Raw genomic sequence first — 7,691 nt, forward strand, 5'->3', positions numbered from 1 at the left:
TATATATATATATATATATATATATATATATATATATATATATATATATGTATATGTATGTATATGTATATATATGTATATGTATATATATGTATATGTATATATATATATATATATATCCAGCTTGAACTACATTTATTATTTTATTATTTTATTTTACATTTATTTTTTTATTAGTATTGTACGTTTCAGCAAAAGTTTAAATGTTTTCATAAGCCCTTTACATAAACACGGCAAAGCATATTTCTTTGCTATAGTCCATGCCCTTTAATAAAACTAATTCCATATACTGACACTTGACATTATCATTAAAAACCCATAACCCAGTATATTTTATCGTCTCATGAACAGAGGGATGTGTTAAGTACTTTTAATAAAATATTATTTAAGATATGCTGGGTCAGCAGATTTGAGAGTAACTGACTTGTCATTATGTGTATTTGCGAACATCGTCAGCTACCTGAACACACTTTATTGACGTCTAAATTTACACAATATCGGGAAATGGACAGCTTTTATGATATAAAAATGCTTCTTCATGCAAGGGAAGGTCTTTGCATGTGTATAAATGTATGTATGATATATCTTTCACACCCATCTTCCCTTTGTCGCCTCAGTTAAAACAGTAGAAGTCGCTGATTCGGCACTGTGTGTTTGCCATAAAATTCCCTTATCAGCTTCCTCTATCTACAGAACAAGCTTCCTCTGTCCTCATTAATCTTTTACTGATAATGAAGATTAACAGACTCATTTTAGGAATATTATCTGCCTTTTGAATTTGCTCACCTTATAGTATGTGTGTGTGTGTACCTGTGTGTATCACTTAGTGGTAACTACAGTTTCCTCTCATCAGGGCCAAAGGTTGCTAAGCAACCTCACCCTCAGTTATGTCCTTTTGGCAGATGAGGCTTTGAATACAGATTCATATATATTTTAAAATTCATAAACTAGAGTGAATACACACTTTGCATGTGATTATTACTGCTTGTGCCTTGCTGTATTTGTGGCTAGATTTAAAAATGCTCATTTGCAGTCTCTTTAGTGAATTTCTGTATGCATTTGAACACTTATAAAGCAAATAAACACAAATACTATGTTTCTGAAAGAAGTCTCTTATGGTTACCAAAGCTGCATTTATTTGATCAAAAACACAGTCAGACACAAGAGACTTTATGCCCCATAGATAATTTCAGCAGTTTGTATATTTTGGTTCAGGATAATGAAGGTGTTCTAGTGTTGATTAAACAGTAACGCTTACCAAATCGAAGCAAACAATAATCACTGCATGTTCTGGTTGCACAGAGAGCAACTGACATTCTTGTGCCTTAGCTGCAGGTCAAATTATAATGAGCAGTGAGATGTTACTACAAAGAGAGCCATTAATCAATTGACCACTAGTTTTAGTGTATTTTAGTTTAGCTGAATTATTCACATATAAAAGCAAACTAAATTTTGTTCATGTATAGAGTTCAGCTATTTCATCATTACCTGGCACTTTGTAGGGTACTAATTGGTTTTCCATTCATTTTAAGGCCAAAATCACTGTTATCTAAAATTTAAAAAAATGCAGACATACACACGCACACAATTGTTGAATATTAAAAGTTGTAACACCGTTTTCAAAAGCTTGGCAGGAAGGAAAGTAAATAATTTAATTCAATTTGTTTTATTTTAAATGCCATACTTTCCTCATATATAAACTGTTCTCCTGGTAATTTTAAGTTTTACTATTAACTTGTTGATTGTGTATGTGTGTGTGTGTGTGTGTGTGGGTAATTAAATATTTGATAAAACAAAATATGTTTTATTTTATTATTTAAATTTAAACTATTATTATAATTATTATTTAATATCTAATTATTTTCAAATTTAAATGATTTTCATAAAATGTCATATAATTATTACACCATTTTCTACAAGCTTGAAAGACAAGCAAATAATCTCATTAAATTTTAGTAGTGGGCTAAAAAAATGTCAACTTAAATATATGAAAGTAAATATAAAATTAAAACTACTCACATAATATTCAGTGTGAAAAAAAAAAAACTTAAGAACATGATTTTTCTGCCACTTGGTTAAAAATTAGCAAATGTAAAAAAAAAAATTCTAGCCCTATTTGTTGGAAGTGTTTAAATGCTATATATTACTCATGTTACACATTTTTTAAGTCAATGCTTTTGCTTTACTTTGGTTGACCTTTTCGCTCTGTATGCTCGTGACTTACTTGAGGAAAAAGTAGGCTACTGCAGTGGATCAAACACATCACGTCACCCCTAGTGTTGTTTCCCTTCATTTACTCTGCTGAGTGACCACATTGATTTCTGCTCTGTCCTCAATCCATCACACAGTCCTCATGCAAAAACCAGACTTTAAAGCCTTTTCTGCAGTACTACCAAATTACATGTGAACTTTGCTTTACTTAAAGAAAGCTATGTAACGTATTTTGGGGTAGGATTATCTTACATTAAAAATAATAATTAATTATGTAATAGCAGCGGTGTAATGTAGCTACTTAAGTGTTTTTTGGCGAGTATTTGTACCTTACCTGATTTTTTATATTTCAGCCAACTTTTATTTTTACTCCACTACATTTCCTAAATAAAATGTATTTTACTCCGATACATTTCCCCGAAGTATACTTACTACAAAATTGTCAGAAGAACACAGACTGCAGGAAAGCAGGTTTGACGAATCAGTGATCTGGCGTTTGCAAGTTTGCAAGACTCCTAAAAAACACATTTGTTCTTGTGTAAACAAGTGCGCGCCGCGTACAACCACAGATGATTTCATTTCCCACTCGAGTCGAATCAGGGGTGTGCGACAGAGCATCGTCTGCGATAATATGCTAAGTAGTATTCTTGTAATAATGTGGAATCTAATGTTATCAAGTAGGTGATATCACTAAATCATACACAAGAGTGCACACACATTGATTTATTAGTCTATTAAAACCATAGACTGTATGAAAACATGGACGTAGTATCCGTAACGTTACCCATAGGTTTCCGAAGAGAGTTTTTGAAACCTAAAGTGGGCGGAATGGGCCGTCGCCATCTTAGCAGCACGTCACCGTGCGTCACTCCAGGGTAATCAAAAATAGACAAAAAGGCGGGAGCTGGTTGTTGAAGCCATGCCCACCTAGCGCGACAGCGGTGACAGTAGTGGAAATCCACCTGTCACTCAAGTGGCCACGCCCTTAATTATGCAAAACTTTAAGGCTTAATATAATGAAAAAGGATGAGTTAAAAAGTCACCCCCCTCACAGTTGTCATGAAGGGTAAAATTAGCTATAAAAACAAAACTCATTTTTTGCACCAGGTTGTAAACATGTTTTTTCCCACTGTAAAGTTGGGCATTTTAACATGGGGAGTCTATGGGATTTGCAGCCAGCCTCAAGCGGCCAGTCGATGAATTGCAGTTTTAGTCACTTCCTTGTTGGCTTCAAGAGAGAGAGCTGGAGGTTGCCGCTTAATTAAAACTCAAATTTCCAGGCATTCTAAATTGTAGATGGCAAAAATGCTTCTTTATTGTTATTATATTTATATAATTTCTTGTAGGCTAGGCCTAGTTAACTTAATTTATTTGACAGAAAGAGTAGCCTACTGTTTTTCTACAGATGCACGAACACATAATCATTTTATACAAGTTCAGTAAAGCAATATATGACTTACATTTAATAATATTGCTTGTTTTGCTAACGAAAATAGTTCCAAACACTTCACAGCACTAGGTGCGTTTTCATGGGCACTTTTTGCTTCCATCGGAATGAACTCATTCTGATTGACGAATACGAATGTAGTGTTTACATGAACGCTGAATAAAGTGATAGGGTTGATGTGCGCATTTACATGTCACAAGCTTCTGATTGGATTTACTCTTTTGACATGCGCACACTGCATGAATATACACAGTTTCCTGCTGCTGTTTTAAAAAGCACATGTTATATTTATCTACTTTGATTCCTAATTAATCGACGACCAGCACAAGAACTGTTGAGCTGCTTAATTTTACTTTAGCAAAAAAAAAGTAGTAAAAGTGCCTCTTCCTGCACTCAAATCTAGACGTCTGTTGATGATAGTCTTAACCGAGGACTGGTGGGACGTGGTCCTGTTCCACTTCACATACACGGAGTGAAAGCATAGACAGTAAAAGAAATGGACACAGCGACCCCATTGGAAGTCAATTGAGACAAGTGAAGCCAATTTTTAGCTATTTTTAGCACTTCTGTTTCTGACACTCAGACTCAAACTAAGCTTGATGACGTCAGCAACCTGTCTGACAGATGTAAATCTTCTAGTAGCTGTGCGTGCAAACTGCCATCGTTAATCTTGCAGAGACGGTGAGCTTGAGCGGGGAGTTCCTTGGCGTGAGTGAGCAGGAGTAAGTATTCTGATAAATTATTTTGTATAGTATTTTAAAATGTAACCCCAGTACGCCATATTAAGTTAATTGCCTGTGAGCTTCTCCTCCTGTCTGTACGGTCATTTCTTTACTGTGCGACAGAGAGTCGAGTGGTTATGATGCAATCGTTAGCCTATTTTTACAAAAACTGTTTCTACGGGGCCATAATGTAACATAGAAGGTAATGGAGCCCTTTATACATTGTCGTGTATCTTTAGAAATAAATAATGGACAAATGGAGTCTTTAAACGCCTCAGATGTAAAGTTATTCGCTGTCAAAGTGACGCCAAAATGAATGGGAGGTCAATGGGATGCTAACGCAAGTGAAGTTCTGCTACAAGATGGCGGCACCCGGCCGACTTCAACTTCCGGTCGACTTCCTTGCCGCCTGAGTGAAAGGGGAGATTTATAATGACAGGACACTTTTATGACATTTTATTCACCAGGAAGAACACCTCGTTCCGCGCGTCATACGTCATTACGCTATTTCTACGTCACTGTGCATGCGCAGTAGTTTCCAGTTTTCAGTTTTCTTCCTCTCGCTCGGATTACAAAAGGGATAAACCACCCCTTACAATCCGATCAAAATTTTTGTCACATCGAGCCAATTCAATCCGACTGACGTGTTTACATGTGACATATTTATTCTGATTGTGCTTCTAGTCCTATTACGATCGGATTAGAAGGGTCCATGTGAACGCAGCTACTGTTTGCGTCTCTGAGCAATGGATGGTGTTTACTTATTGAATGAATCAGCTTTTTGAACGAATTGATTGAATAAATGATTCAGTGATTCTCTCATAAACACTGTCAAATGCTTTGTTTCTGAATGAATCAGCCATTTGAATGAATAGGTTGAAACTCAATGACTCACTCATTAACATTCACTTGCTGCCACCTACTGGCGGTTTTAATTACACATTTCAACTTTTTAAAATTATTTCAAACATCAGTATTCAACGTTTTATGTTAAAAACAAAATATTAGGCCTATTTATGCATCTGTAACTGCAGTTATATGCATCCATGTCCCCTCTGAGATACATACACTGTTGGCTAAATGCTATTTCAGTTGCAGATTCCAGAAATGATTTCTTATATTGGAATTAAAGACATTAAGTACCGGAAGAAGTGCTTCTTATTCCTTATTCTTAGCCAAAAATACAAAATGGAAGAAATAGTTAAAACTGAACAAAATCTCGAGGGTAACGCTGTGTATGAACATTTATATATATTTATTCATTTATTTGCTTCTTTTCCGTTTTGCATTTACTTGTACTTTTACTTTCAATACTTAAGTACATTTAAGATATAAAAAATACTTTTAAGACTTTTATTCAAGTAATATTGTAAACAGTGACTTCAACTTCTATTTTGTTGTGACATACAGCCAAGAATGGTGACCCTTAACTCAGAATTCGTGCTCTGCATTAAACCCATCCAAAGTGCACACACACAGCAGTGAACACACACACACCATGGACACACACCCGGAGCAGCCATTTATGCTGCGGTGCCCAGGGAGCAGTTGGGGGTTCGGTGCTTTGCTCAAGGGCACCTAAGTCATGGTATTGCCAGCCCAAGACTCAAACCCACAAGCTTAGGGCTAGGAGTTAAACTCTATAACCATTAAGCCACGACTTCCCCCATGAACCAAAGTAATTTTCTGATAAGATATCTGTACTTTTACTTGAGTATGACCTTCAGGTACTTTATACACCAGTTTAATAGTTATCATTTAGTAATAATAATAATAAAAAAATGCAAATAAGGGGGGAAAAGGCATATTTATGATTAGTCTATAGCAGGAGTCTCAAAACCAGGTCCTGTAGGGCCGGTGTCCTGCAGAGTTAAGCTCCAGCTTGCCTGGAAGTTTCTAGCATACCTAGTAAGATCTTAAATTAACTAGGTGTGTTGGATCAGGGTTGTAGCTAAACTCTGCAGCCCTCCAGAAACCAAGTTTGGAGGCGCAAAGTAATTATAATTAGTGTAATTAATTAGTTAATAGTTAGTATTTTATTTTTATTTTTTTATAAAACCGCTATAAAATGTAACAAAATTGAGCAAAATCTGCAGCTCTGTTTTTTTTTATAAAATCATTGATTTTTTTATTTTTTTTATCTAGAAATACAAAAGATATTATGGGTTAGGAATAGTATAGAATTAGTATAATTATTAATTTAATAATAAGCATTTTATAATTTAATTATAATGTAATTGTTTGGGGCTTAAAAAAAAAGATGAGACGAGTCAATGACATTTAAATACCTAAGTATACAGGTATGAGAGAGATTGAAAGAGAGAGAGAGAGAGAGAGAGACAGAGAGAGAGAGAGAGAGAGAGAGAGAGAGTGTGTGTTTGTTTGTTTGAGGGTGTATTGCTGCCCATGTTGCAGTTTTATGGTACTGCAGTCACTCTACAGCTCAAACTCACACAAACAGTGCACAAAGCATGCTCTTGGTTTAATAGATGCTTACATGAACCATAAGCCTCAGCACTTCATCTGCACAATCATTTGAGGAGTATCCACTTACAGGATGTCATTTGCCATTAACTCTTTAACACCGTAATGCTTCTGGGTTTGTCATTCTCATCAGCCTCTAATTCAGATCTTTTTCCTACAGGGTAACTGTTCTGAAGAGTATATTTTCAGAACTGCTGGAATCCTGAGGACCTTGATTAGCTGATGTATGGGTGTTTAATAAGGGTTTGAGTTAAACCTTGTGGTAACTCTGTCTTCACTCCTCACATTTCAGAATGACATTACTTTGTTCTAAAACGGAACATTCAGGAAAACAGAATGCATTTTGTGATGATGTCATCACAGTGGTTGTTATGGCAACCTAACCCAGGTGACAAAACTAATGTAGATATCATATGTCTGGCAAAAAATCATCCGCACATAAACATGTAATCCACATGACTTCAGTCCATCAATTAATGTCTTGTGAAGTGAAAAGCTGTGTGTTTGTTGGAAACAAATCTTCATTAACTTCCATAATCCATAATATTGGTTCATTTAGTGAAAAAGTCCATCCACTGTCCTCATACGTCAAAATCCACCAACATATTTGTTTAGAACTATTTTTGTCTTATAAAGGGTGGTTAAGATGAGAAGACTTTTTTTCCCTGGAGAAAGCGGTATTGTGGATACAGGACTCATATTTTAGCTGGAAGCAAGAGTTTTGCACAAATATGCAGTTTATCGCTTTATAGGTACATCTTAATTGAAACACTAAATTTACCATTACTTCCATCCATTACTTGTTACTTGATTCTTTTATTTTTTAT

Source organism: Carassius gibelio, chromosome A3 (assembly GCF_023724105.1).
Source record: "Carassius gibelio isolate Cgi1373 ecotype wild population from Czech Republic chromosome A3, carGib1.2-hapl.c, whole genome shotgun sequence".
Classification (NCBI taxonomy): domain Eukaryota; kingdom Metazoa; phylum Chordata; class Actinopteri; order Cypriniformes; family Cyprinidae; genus Carassius; species Carassius gibelio.